This window comes from Panthera onca, chromosome D4, assembly GCF_046562875.1.
Source record: "Panthera onca isolate mPanOnc1 chromosome D4, mPanOnc1 haplotype 2, whole genome shotgun sequence".
Lineage (NCBI taxonomy): Eukaryota > Metazoa > Chordata > Mammalia > Carnivora > Felidae > Panthera > Panthera onca.
This window is the reverse complement of record NC_138351.1, coordinates 17,708,114-17,720,585: the sequence shown is the minus strand read 5'-3', so window position 1 is coordinate 17,720,585 and position 12,472 is coordinate 17,708,114. Positions and strand designations below refer to the sequence as shown.

Below are 12,472 nucleotides of genomic sequence, written 5' to 3'. Positions count from 1 at the left end.
TCATTGTCTGGGAATGCTGCCACGGGAACAAAATCAAGCCTCTTTCAGCAAGGAAGGAGGAGGGAACAGGTGAGAAATCGAAAGTGCCTGCCACAATCTTTTTTTTCTTTATCTTTTTCTTTTTAATGTTTCTTATTTTTGAGAAAGCATGAGCAGGGGAGGGGCAGAGAGGGGGAGAGAGAGAGAGGGGATCCAAAGCAGGCTCTGTGCTGACAGTAGCCAGCCCGACACGGGGCTCGAACTCACAAACTGCAAGATCATGACCTGAGCCAGAGTCAGATGCCCAACCCACCGATGGCTGTAATTCCAAATTCCTGTTATCAAAACAGTAGGAATTTTTTTCTAGAATAAAAATGTAGACACAATTTTTCAAACATCATTTCCGAGAATTTGTGAAATACCCACTTCACCCCTTCCCCCAGCACAGAGGGATGTCCCTGCTGATTGAAAATTATTACACACTGAAAATCAATGGGGACTTTTCTCCCCATTTCAGCCTGGGGAAGTAGGTCAGAGAGAGGCTTTATCTTAAAGGGGAAAAGAAAAACCTTAACAGACATTAAAAATGGAAATATGCAGGGTGCCTGGGTGGCTCAGTCGGTTAAGCGTCCGACTTCGGTTCAAGTCATGATCTCACGGTTTGTGAGTTCAAGCCTCGTGTCAGGCTCTCCGCTTTCAGCATGGAGCCTGCTTCAGATCCTCTGTCCCCTCTCTCTCTACCCGTCCCCTGCCTGCTCTTGCTCTCTCTCAAAAATAAATAAACGTTAAAAAAATTAAAAATGGAAGTATTCAAAGCACTTTGAGAGGAGATAAATGTCTTTTTGCTTACTACTCTCAGTGAGGAATAAATCAGGAATTGGAAATGAAGGCTACGAGTGCCTCCTTTCTGGCTACAGCTCCTCTTACCCGTGCAGTGAATGGGACTTTGTATCTACTGCAGGAGGCACTCGCTCTCTATACTGGAGGGAGCGAACCTGCTGAAGTCTTCACTCTTCTGTGCATGAGTAACCTCAGTCCTTTAGGTGAACTTAGAGGAAGGTTTCATCGTTCTTGATCTCAGGAGGAAATTAAAAAGGGACCTCATATGCAGACAGTCACAGTAGAGGGCGAGATTCAAACCCAAGTTACCTTTTAAGGATATGCTTGTGGTGGTACATCGAATCCTAAAATGCTGGAGCAGCACCAGCTGGCCCAACATTCCGTATTTCGGTATGGAAATTAAAACCAGAGCTGGTGACCTGCCCAACCCCATGCAGCTAGCTGGCGGCGGGACGGGGGCCAGGCCACAATCCGCATGCCGCTCAAATATGCACGCGCACACACATTTTTAATGTTAACACAAAGAAGGACAGAAAAATCATCCGCCGGACTACATCATGTGCCCTCTCTGCTTTGAAGAGAGCAAGACGAGGAGGCCGGGAAGACGAGGGCTGAGTCAGGGAAACATGAAGCTTTCTGTTCTGGGTTGGTGGAGGCCAGGCAAGGAGGCAAGCCAGCTCACGAGCGGGGGGCAGCCAGCGCGTGCTCCATGCCGCCGTCCGGCTGTGCTGATCTTAGGCTGTGGCTCTAGCTGTTCTTCCAACACTCCGTCCAAGGTGGAGAGTGAGGGAAAAGCAAGGCTGTGGAAGGAGCAGAACTGGCATCACACCCCTTTTTTACAGATACAGAAATAGATGGAAATCGCAAAAGCAGGTTCAGGGCCCTAATCAAGGGAGCATGGCCTGCAGATAAGAGAACATCAAAGACAGACTTTCTCACCAAAGTGAGAGTATCTGATACGTTCGCGTCCATCAGTGTCATCATTCGTGCCGTCAGTGCAGAAGTGGAGACACAATACCATGCCCCCTGCTGGCTCCCAGATCCCCAAAAAGATACGTCATCTTCAAAATTACAAATTGAGACTAGGGTTGGGGCGCCTGGGTGGCTCAGTCGGTTGAGCGCCCGACTTCAGCTCAGGCCATGATCGCACAGCTTGTGAGTTCAAGCCCCAAGTTGGGCTCTGTGCTGATAGCATGGGGCTAGCTTGGGATTGTCTCTCTCCCTCTCTCTCTCTGCCCCTCCCCCATGCTTGTTCTCGCTCTCTCTCAAAATCAATAAACATTCTTTTTTTAACTGAGACTAAAACTCAGATAAAGAAATCCCTATTGACTCTTCTTTCCAAGCCTGCACAACAAGCTCCCACAACTTCCTGTGACAGCAGTGGTTTTCCAGCCTTAGCACGTACCAGAATCACTTGGAGGGCTTGTGAAAACACAGATGGCTGGTCCCCAAACCCGAAGGATGCATTTCTAACAAGTTTTGTCAGTGTGGCACCATAGCTGCCTTCCTGCCTTTCATGAGCCATGGCAGTGCCTTCTCCAACAAGGTTTGGCTCTCATTAGTGGCCACATAAATATGAAGTTTTGAGAGGTAAGATAACTACCAAAGTTACACAGCTAACACTTGTTGGAACCAGGTTTGGAACCCAAGTCGTGAGCTCTTAACCACCATACTATACTGTACTGTAAGGCTAGTCCCGGAACTTTGTGACCTGGCTTACTATTGTCATTACACTTAGTTTGCAATCACACTGCCACTGCTCTTGGCTACCCACTGTGAAAGGGCTTCACAGTTTAAAATCCAAGAGCCAATCAGAGTAGCCTTCTAACTCTGAAACATTTTATGCTTATTCTATCACAGAAGTCAACACAATAGTCGGCTGGCAGGAGAATGCCTGGGATCTTCTCCTTCTGCACTACCCAGTGCAAAACACTATGTTCAACACACTCCTTGAACTTCTCTCCATAAGTGGGTTGCTGCTATCTCTCTCTCTGGGCAAAGGACACATCCAGAAGGCACCCTGGTGGGACCTGCTCATCCTAGTGTTCACTTTTCGTCCCTCTTCCTGTTCTACAAATGCAGGATGTGGTAGAAGAAGGCACAAGGGCATCAGGGATTGATGACAACAGCACTTGAAGCTATTTAGTTTAGGTCTATGCTGATCTTCATGACTTCTCTGTCTGGTCCAATAATACTAATCACAGTAGGCAGTATGTAGATGTTTATTGGGCTCCCTGGTTAAGCAGGTATTTGCCTGACTCTTAAAGTTCTTAGGAGGTAACCCAGCTTTAGGAAAAATACGTGCAATAATAAACATAGCTATCACCTGTGGGGTGCTGGCCATTTAACCAGGTATTATTCTAAGTGCCCTACCTATTTTTCTCATTTAATACCCATTAGACCCCTATTAGAAGATGGTATTTTTCATATGAAGAAATTGAGGCACAAAGAGATTGAGTAACTGCGCATTGCCACACAGGTAGTGTGCCAGAGCCAGATTCAGATTTGATTTCCAAGTTCATGCTCTTAACCGCTACACTCTACCATATCAGGAATGACTGACTTTCTGATTGATAGGGTGGAATGAGGGGGTGAAGGAGTAAGACTTCACTGAAGATATGACTGGTTGAGTGTTCTGGATGCCAGGATGTGTGGGGCATGTAAAATAGGAGGCTCTCCAGTCCTCTCTTTTGATGTGATTCTTAAGGAAGCAGAGGTGTTACAGGGTTCAGAAAAGGAGCTCTTTCCTGGGGTCACCCTGACAATACTGGATTGAGGACATATTTGCCCAGCTAATCTCCAGAAATAGCAAAGTTATTTGATGGAAGAGTTGACGTCTATATTGGAAAATCACAGGTATTATTATTATTACTGCTTCTAGTAAACTGCAAACAACACGGAGAAGCAATATGTACCTGCAGTTGGAAACCTTGACTCAGTTCACATTGGGGCATATTTGTAAACTGTAAGAGCATTTAGAAAGTTTGAGGTCACTAGCAATAGAGATGATGTTTACAGCCTGAAAATGAAAATCATTTATATCTCCCAAACACATGTAAGAACACAAAATGCTTCCCACCTTTTCATGCCAACTATCCTTACACATTCGTGAAACTTAGACCAACCTTAAGAAGTATTACCCCTCTTGACAACAAAGGAAAAGGAGATGCCGAGTTGTTACTTGAGGCCACTGACGTAGTCTGCACCGGGGCCAGGTTTTTAATAAAAATCAAACAAAGGGAGATATTCCCAGAGAATTGGATTTATTCCAGTATAAATTGTGAACTTGATTTCTTTTCCAACCCAACATATTTTCTTCTGTCCTCTTTTTTTTCTTTCCAGTAGGCCTATATTGAAGTGCTCACCAAAGCAAAACAAAACAAAAAGCTGTTGTCATTCTCAGGGTACAGTGAGTGTGGGCCCGCAGTTACAGGGCTGTCTGTCTTTTGGGGGTCCCGTGTGGCCAACAATGAAGATTAATTCAAGGATGTGGCACATGGAGGAAGTGGCAGCGGTGGTCAGTCATGCTGAAGAGTGAAGAAGCCCGAAAAGCCCGGAAAGCACATGGGACGATGGGTAGTAATACCCGGGTTCTCCTTCCAGCTCTGATGCTCGAGCCTGGCCGTGCCCTTTAACTTCTCTGAGCCCAAGGAGGCGAGGCCTCCTCACAATTGAAGTTGTTCATCCCCACCTCGCGGTATCTGGCTAAAAGGGTTAATGAATATGAAGCATCCAGTCAAATGCCTGGCAGCTGGTGGGTGTTCACCGTTATTAGCTCCGTCTTCCAGTCCCGGCCCTCTTGACTCCATCCTACAAGATCGTTCTTGAGATAAATAGAATGTTAGAAAACCATCTGATGGAATCTAAAGGGCTCTGCAAATGCTAACGTGTTAAAGATTATTACGACAGATGAAAACCAAGGCTAGAGGCAAGTCACACATAACCCTTGGGTTTTTAAAAATTATTATTCTTTCCTCTTCAAGCCTCCATCTGATTCTAATTTTAATCATTGTGCCCTATAAAGAACGAATGGAACATATGGTATGTTTGCTCTAGGCCCCACAGCTCTATACAAGGGTCCTCAGCTTTTGCAACAGTAGATAAATACCATCCTCCTCCTCCTGCTCAAACGAACCCTGATCCCAGCCATAAGATTGCATCCAGCTGTTTCTGCCTTGCTCTCTCAGATTTCTTGATCTGGGGGAAAACCACCCAACGTGTTCTGAGAACATTCGAGTGGCCCTATGTAAAAGCCCAGGTGGCAAAATAGGGCCACCTGCCAAGTGCCAGCGCCAGCTTGCCCGCCACGTAGCCGAGCCACCTCGGAAATGGGTCTTCCAACACCGGTCAAGCCTTTAGGTGACCAAAGCCCAACCGACAGCTTGATTTCAACTTCATCAGAGACTCTGAGGCAGAACCACCAGCGAAGCCACTCCTAAAATCCAGATCCACGGTAACCGAGCAAGGTAACTGTGATTTAAGCTGCTGCATTTTGGGTAACTGGGCAATTCGTTATGCAGCCCACAACCTACTCCAAATTGTTGGCTGAGGCCGATTTGCGAAGCATTTCTGCCACTTTCCACCGAAGACATTTTGAATAATACATCCGAATCACTTGAGATGAGTCCCGGGCGTCTGTAGGTTTTAAAGCTCTGGTAGATGAATTTGAGGTGCAGTTGAAAACCTCTGTTTTATTGGGAAATATAAATATTTAACGTGTAATTATAACCCACTGGCTTTGCATCAGCTAAACTGCATTCTTCCCTCCGTGATGCACTGTAAGAGCCCTCGCTTTTAGGCCATTGGAAGTTCGGATGGGCATCCCCATCATTAGGAAAATCTGGTTTTCTTCTCCTAACATAGAAATGAGCAAGAAAGATTCATCTTCACTGCTTTCTCTTGAATTTTCCTCTTGGCTTCATTGCTCTGACTGAAGACCAAAACCGGTTCATATGAAACACTCCTTGGCCATGGGACAATTTGCAGTGGCTCCCATCACACTCTGTTGCAAATCCTCCTTTGCCCCTGACTCAGACGCACTGACTCCTTCATTCCACAAATATTTGTCAAGTACATATGAAAATTCTATTTGACCCAGAGAAAATGAGGGTCATGATGAGAGGCTGACACTCTGTCTCACTCAAACATACGCACCCAAGATGCTGAATTTCCAAACCTAAAAGTTGAAAACAAGAGTAAATGCATGGCTGAGCATCTCCTTCTTATTTCTGTGTCTTTTTTCACAGACACTCAAACATCCTCTTAGAGCTGCCACAGACTGGCAAAGTATTACTTTTTTTTATCTTCAGAAATCTGAATTGCAATGACCTTGGCCACCAACTGATCACAGAGTCAACCATCTACCTGTTATCCTAATATCCTAGTAATTATCCTCGGTTCCTCTCCTCACTTCATGAATGGAAATAGCCCCCACGTCCTGTTAGCTTCTCTTCAGGAATCCCATATTCAGACTTTGATCCCCACCCCTAAGAGCCACAGCCTTTGCTCAGATTACCTTCATCCCCAGTCTCTTCACGAGGGCCTTGAGCACAAGCTTCCTCCACTCCCAACGCATTCTGCACCCATCTGCCAGAGTTATCATTCCAAATTGTAAATTGTATCATGGCACCCTTTTGATTAAAAACACTCCGTGATCTCACGTAATCCCTAATATGATACACGGGGAAGCGCACATCACTTCTGTGGTATTCTTGCCAGAGATACAGAGCCCCACTCTAATTGTGAGAAAACACTAGATAAACCCGGCTCAGGGACATTCTATGAAACAAATGGTTAGTATTCTTCCACGGCGTCAAGGTTATGACAGAAAAAGACTAAGGAGCTGTCACACACTGGTGAAGACAAAGGAGACCCGATGACTAAATGCAATGCCAGATCCTGGATTGGTTTCTGGAACGATAAAAAGACATTAGTAGGAAAACTGGTGAAGTGCAAATAAATTTTGTCGTTAATGCGGTCATGTCAGCTTCTTAGTTTTGACCATTTTGCAAGATGTAGAAATTAGAGAAAGCTGAGTGAAAAGTATTTGAAATGTCTCTACTACTCCTGAAACCTTTCTGGAATCTAAAATTATTTCAAAAGATAGACTAAAAGGATGGGGGGTGGGGGGGGGGGTGGGGAAGTGCCATTGCATCAAATTCCAATCACCTATATAGGCTAAATGAAGGAGAGATTGGGATGGAGGTGATATCAATGCACATCAGGCTGGTACCATGGGATGAGATGTGAATCTATAAGAGCTCTCACAAGCCCTCCAAAGACACATATGGTTGGACCATCCCACAGGGCTAAATGTCATTTGACTCTTTAGAAAATGCAATCCCTAGGGGCGTCTGGGTGGCTCAGTTAGTTAAGCATCTGACTCTTGATTCCGGTTCAAGTCATGATCTCACAGTTCATGAGTTGGAGCCTGGCGTTCGGCTCTGTGCTGAGGGTGCAGAGCCTGCTTGGGATTTTCTCTCTCCCTCTCTCTACCTCTTCTCTGCTTGCATGGTCTACTCTCTCTCTCTCTCTCTCAAAATAAATGAACTTAAAAAAAAATTTTTTTAAAGAAAAAAAGAATATGCAGTCCCTAAATGCAAGCCAGTCACTTCATCTGGTGCTCAGCTGAAGAAACAGTGGTTTGCTCCAGTACTAGGAAAGACTGGCTGTGCTGTTTGATTGAATGTGGCAGAGAATGCCTCCCAGTTTCCATCTGCTCCTTCTTCTTCAATAAAATTCCTGGTCTTCCGGTTGGAACATTGTCACCTGGCTAAAAGGAATTGAAGAGTTTCTCTGTTTATTTGGAAAAGAGCATAATGTGGTAATGAAAACCAGAGCTTTGGTGTCCATGATATAGAGCAGAACCACATCTAGCTGTGTGACCTCCAGCAAATTATTATCGTCTATCTTGAGGCTTGATCTCCTTGTCTGTGGAACAGAGAGATAATGTTAAACTTACTTTATAACATTGCTGTGAATATTAAATTTTTAACCCATGCAAGTGCTTCATATTTAGCGCAGTATTCTGGCACAGGATATGTGCTCATTTAATATTAGCTGTTATTTAAAGGCATAAGGAAAAAAAATCTAAAATTTGCAGTAGCAGAAGGTCAGTGATGAGGCATTCAAGTATAACTCCGATTGTATGGCCCCGTTAGTCCCGTACTCAGTATACTGTTTTGAAGTGGTGAAATTGTACTCGTCTTTCTTTTTCCATTTTAGACTTCGCTCCTGTGGGAATTCTCACATTCTCTGTATTCTGTTAACCGAATCACTGAATCTCTCCAGTTTCCCTCCATGAAGGAGAATCCAGCCTCTGATCTAGTGAGCAGGAAAAGGAACCTGGAGAGGAAAGATGGCTCCCATCGCCTGAGTGCTGCTGTCAGTCAGCTCCCTGTCCTTGAGAGGACTCTACCTGAGGCAGGTTTCATCTTTCCACCTCCCTCTTCTTTTCCTCGTGTCTATGTATAATTGCTGCCTCTATCAAATAGCCTAAGATGAGATAGATATGCTTTTATTTTTGAACAGGTGGAAATTATTGGGTCACCTGGGTGGCTCAGTCGGTTGAGTGTGGGAGTCTTGGTTTCAGCTCAGGTCATGATCTCGTGGTTCCTGAGATCGAGCCCCACGATGGGTTCTGCACTGACAGCGCAGAGCCTGCTTGGGATTCTCTGTCTCCCTCTCTCTCTGCCCATCCCTCACTCACACTCACTCACTCTCTCAAAATAAGTAAGATAAAATAAAATAACATGGTCAGAAATTATAAATAAGAATTTCAGAATTCACATATATATTCATGTGTATTTACAGGACTTTATATATATATATTATTATTTTATATATAAATACAATTATATATATTATTTTATATATAAATACAAATATACATGTGTGTGTGTGTGTGTGTGTGTGTGTATATATATATATATATATATATATAAAATTTTATCCATTCATCCATTGAAGCACATTTAGGTTGTTTTCTTACCTTTCTTGCTACAATGAACATAAGAGTGTAGATATCTCTTCAATATCCTGTTTTCATTTCCTTTGGGGAAAAAGAGGAATTTCAACTGTATTAGAGCACCACTATAAAAGTTGCCTTTGAAAAAAAATCCAAAGAACATGTAGTCTAAGAATATGCGTTTTCTTTTTTTTTTTTTTCAATGTTTATTTTCATTTATCTCTTCAGAGAGAGACAGAGCGTGCGCACGCATGCAAGAGGGGGAGGAGCAGAGAGTGAGCGGGAGAGAGAGAATCCCAGGCAGGCTCCACACTCAGCCCAGAGCCTGATGTGGGGCTCGATCCCACAACCATGAGATCACAACCTGAGCCAAAATCAAGTCGGACGCTTAACCGACTGAGCCAGCCAGGCGCCCCTAAGAATGTGTGTTTTCAACCTGAGGTGAAGAGTAAGGACACTAAGAAGCAGTGCTGGCTTATATAAACTAAACATGAATTGGGGCCTCAGCAAGTCAAGTTCTAATGAGGAAAAATCGTAAAATGATATTTGTGATTGTAAACAAACATCACAGCAGCATCATGTGACAAATCATGCTGTTGGATTTCCTGTGCTTTTATTATTATTATTATTATTATTATTATTATTATTATTATTGTTATTATTATTTTGATATTCATTTTTGAGAGAGAGAGAGAGGGCGAGCAGGACAGGGGCAGAAAGACAGGGGGACGGAGGATCCGAAGTGGACCCTGCACTGACAGCAGAGACCCATATGGGAGGCTTGAACTCACAAACCTTGTGATCATGACCTGAGCCAAAGTCAGACGCTCAACTGACTGAGCCACCCAGGCGCCCCTGAACTTGTGCTTATTTTATCATTTATTGTTTCTACGTGGAATTGCATGTGATAGTGGAGGTGGGGCACCATGATCTTCCAGAACTTAGAATCTCTAGCAGTTTTTATCTAGCCTGCTGATAGAAATCACAGGATATGAGAGCAGGCTTGTGTGGCAGGGACACTGGGAGAAGGAGAAATCCACTCTCCTTATAAATTTCTATTAGTGATGTTTTTATAACACTAGCTACAAACATTGTCCTCCCTTTTGACTCTTCTCTTTATTCATCCCCTATATTCAACCCCACCTTTTTTTCCTTTGAAATTATGATCTGGATTTACCTTCATCTCTTTCCTTCACTATGACCGTCTAGCATAACTCTTTATCACATCATTTCAGGATTATTCGAACAATATCATCTGGTCTTCTTGACGGCATTTTATCCCCTGGCTCTTGCCAGATTGATTAATCCTTCTATAATACTCCTTTCATCACATCACTCTATTGCTTCAGAACCTAAAATGAATCTCCGTTGCTAAGTGACTCGTCCAAACTCTTCTGTCGGACTTTGAAAGTTTCTAATAATTTTATACCGCCTGAATTATTGAAATTTATTTCCCTCTGTTTCTTTATATGGGTTATTATAGTAAGACTGGTCTTTGTCTTCCTCTCCACCTTGCTCATGCTGTTATTCCCCTGCCACACCAACGATTTTTATACATTCCCATCCAGAAGTGATCTTCCTTTTTGGGAACATCACCCAGAATTTCCTTTGGGAACCATCAAACCCATCAAGTCCACAGTTTTGGATGTAACTGACTCCACAACCAGCTCTGGGGTGGACATGTGACACCGACTGATCAGAAAACTACAATCCCTTGGTCATAGCAGTTGATTCAGTATAGAACAGATGACCCAAGCTGTCCATTGAGACCCCTGCCCATATCTTTTGTCGGAAACTTTAAAAAGGAGTAGTGCTTGGCAAAGCCAAGAAACAACAAATGATAGATTCCTGAGGATATAATTTGAGCTTCTAGATCTACCTATGCCTGATCTTTTCAGTAATAAGAAATAATAAACCCCTTTTTCCCTTTGGCTTAAACCTTCTTGAATTAGTTTGCAAAGAGTATTCCATCCTCTTTACCTCTTCAAGTTAAATTTATCCTTCGAGATGTAGCTCTCATACTACTTTTGAACTATTCTTCCCTTTCCTTAATTCCCATTACACCTTACCTCATCTATACTGCGTTAACACTAGATCACCTCAATTGTTCAATATTTGCTGGTGTTGCTTCCCTGCTGAACCATACGCTTCTTGAAAGCTTGGACCATTAATTACATTCCTCTTGTGTCCACGACACTTAAGAGTTTTTCACATGTAAGATGCAGATTGACTCATAAAGTCTTGGTTAGGTTACTTTTCTTTAAGAAGTCAATCAGTGGTCAGAATCTCAAGAGTAAATGAAAAAGTGGGCAAATTGTTGCTAATCAGAGCCCTGCTCTGTTGGATAATTCTGTTCCCACCTTCCTGATTAAAAACAAGTATGGGAGGAAAGAAGGGGAAATGAGATCAGTGACAGTGGTATAAAGTCGCACTTTGCATCACCTTCTGAAGCTATCTGTTCAGTTCAGGCCTTTGGAGGGGCCCAATGACAACTACCTGTTTAGAATGTAGAATTTATTAAAAAAAATTTTTTTTAATGTTTTATTTACTTGAGAGAGAGAATGAGAGGCAGAGTATGGGGAGGGAGGGGCAGAGAGAGAGGGAGACACAGAATCCGAAGCAGGCTCCAGGTTCTGAGCTGTCAGCACAGAGCCGACACAGGGCTTGAACCCACGAGCTATGAGATCATGACCTGAGCTGAAGTCGGATGCTTAACCGACTGAGCCACCCAGGTGCCCCAATGTAGGTGTTATTTTTATTCAGGTATGGTGAAGCCAATAAGTCAGGAGATGACTGCCATTGAAAAGATAGTTCTTTACTCACAGTCCGCAAGAGGAGAGGGCACACCACAGCCCGCAGGACCACGTGGGGAAGCACAGGGCTGTTCCGCAGATAGAAGGAACAAGGGGAAAGTCTTTATTATGGTTTCCACAGGAAAGGCCAGGCAAGGCAGAGTGAGCAGGTTTAGGATGGGCCAGTTTGAATAATTTCAGGAGGCTCTAGGGTGTAGGGGCTGTCCCAGATTGTCTGGTTCCTGAGCCTGGATTGATTAGAACAGGGGAATATTGGCGTAGTGTGTGAGAATTTGGTAAAGGAGGTGGTTGGGGGGACGTAGGTTCTGCATTGGTCAGTTTACATAGGAGAGGTTCTGGGGAGTTATTTGCTATCTCAGGAATTAGCTAGTCTGGGTCGGGGGGTGCGGGGAGGGCAGTCTATCCCCAGTCAGTGAGGCTCTGGTGGCAGAGTATCACAAATAGCGAAAATAAGAACATACAGTTAACACGCTGTCCTCTTTCCCACCTGGGTTCAGAACAAATTGAACAATAAGACAAAGGAGAAGCAGATGGTGGACAAAATATCCCCTCTGTTACCGAGGAAGCCTACATTTGAGAATGTGTCTGAATGTGAGGTCTTCTAACTCCATCTGGAATTAGATGTACTCATGTTGTCATAGGCAGCATTGGACCAGGACAAGTTTCCCAGCTGGGAAGGACTTTTTAGTATGAGCAACAGACAAGAAATTGTGCTCACCGCAAGCACATTTACTTCCAAGAAGGGGGGAAAAAATAAGGTCGAGAGATGAGTCAAGCATGCCCAGTGTATTCTTCCCAAATGTATCAATCAGATAAGACATCTCACCTCCCCCCAGGCAGAGTGAGTGAAGTAGAGAATGTCAAGATGGTAATG

The 12,472-nt window shown here is 43.8% G+C and overlaps 1 protein-coding gene across 3 annotated transcripts in view; it reads left to right on the top strand.

Annotated features, from left to right (window-relative positions):
• NMRK1 (nicotinamide riboside kinase 1) overlaps positions 1-12,472 on the top strand; it is a 45,891-nt gene that overhangs the window by 27,086 nt on the left and 6,333 nt on the right. Inside the window, exons 10-11 of one of the 3 annotated variants that reach the window (XR_013551849.2) lie at positions 4,162-5,285; positions 8,110-8,245. The gene's annotated coding sequence lies outside the window, so the exon portion shown is untranslated. Of the gene's footprint in view, positions 1-4,161; positions 5,286-8,043; positions 8,246-12,472 lie in introns of all 3 variants that reach the window. The other 2 variants (XR_013551848.2, XR_009603164.3) reach the window with 2 other exon arrangements.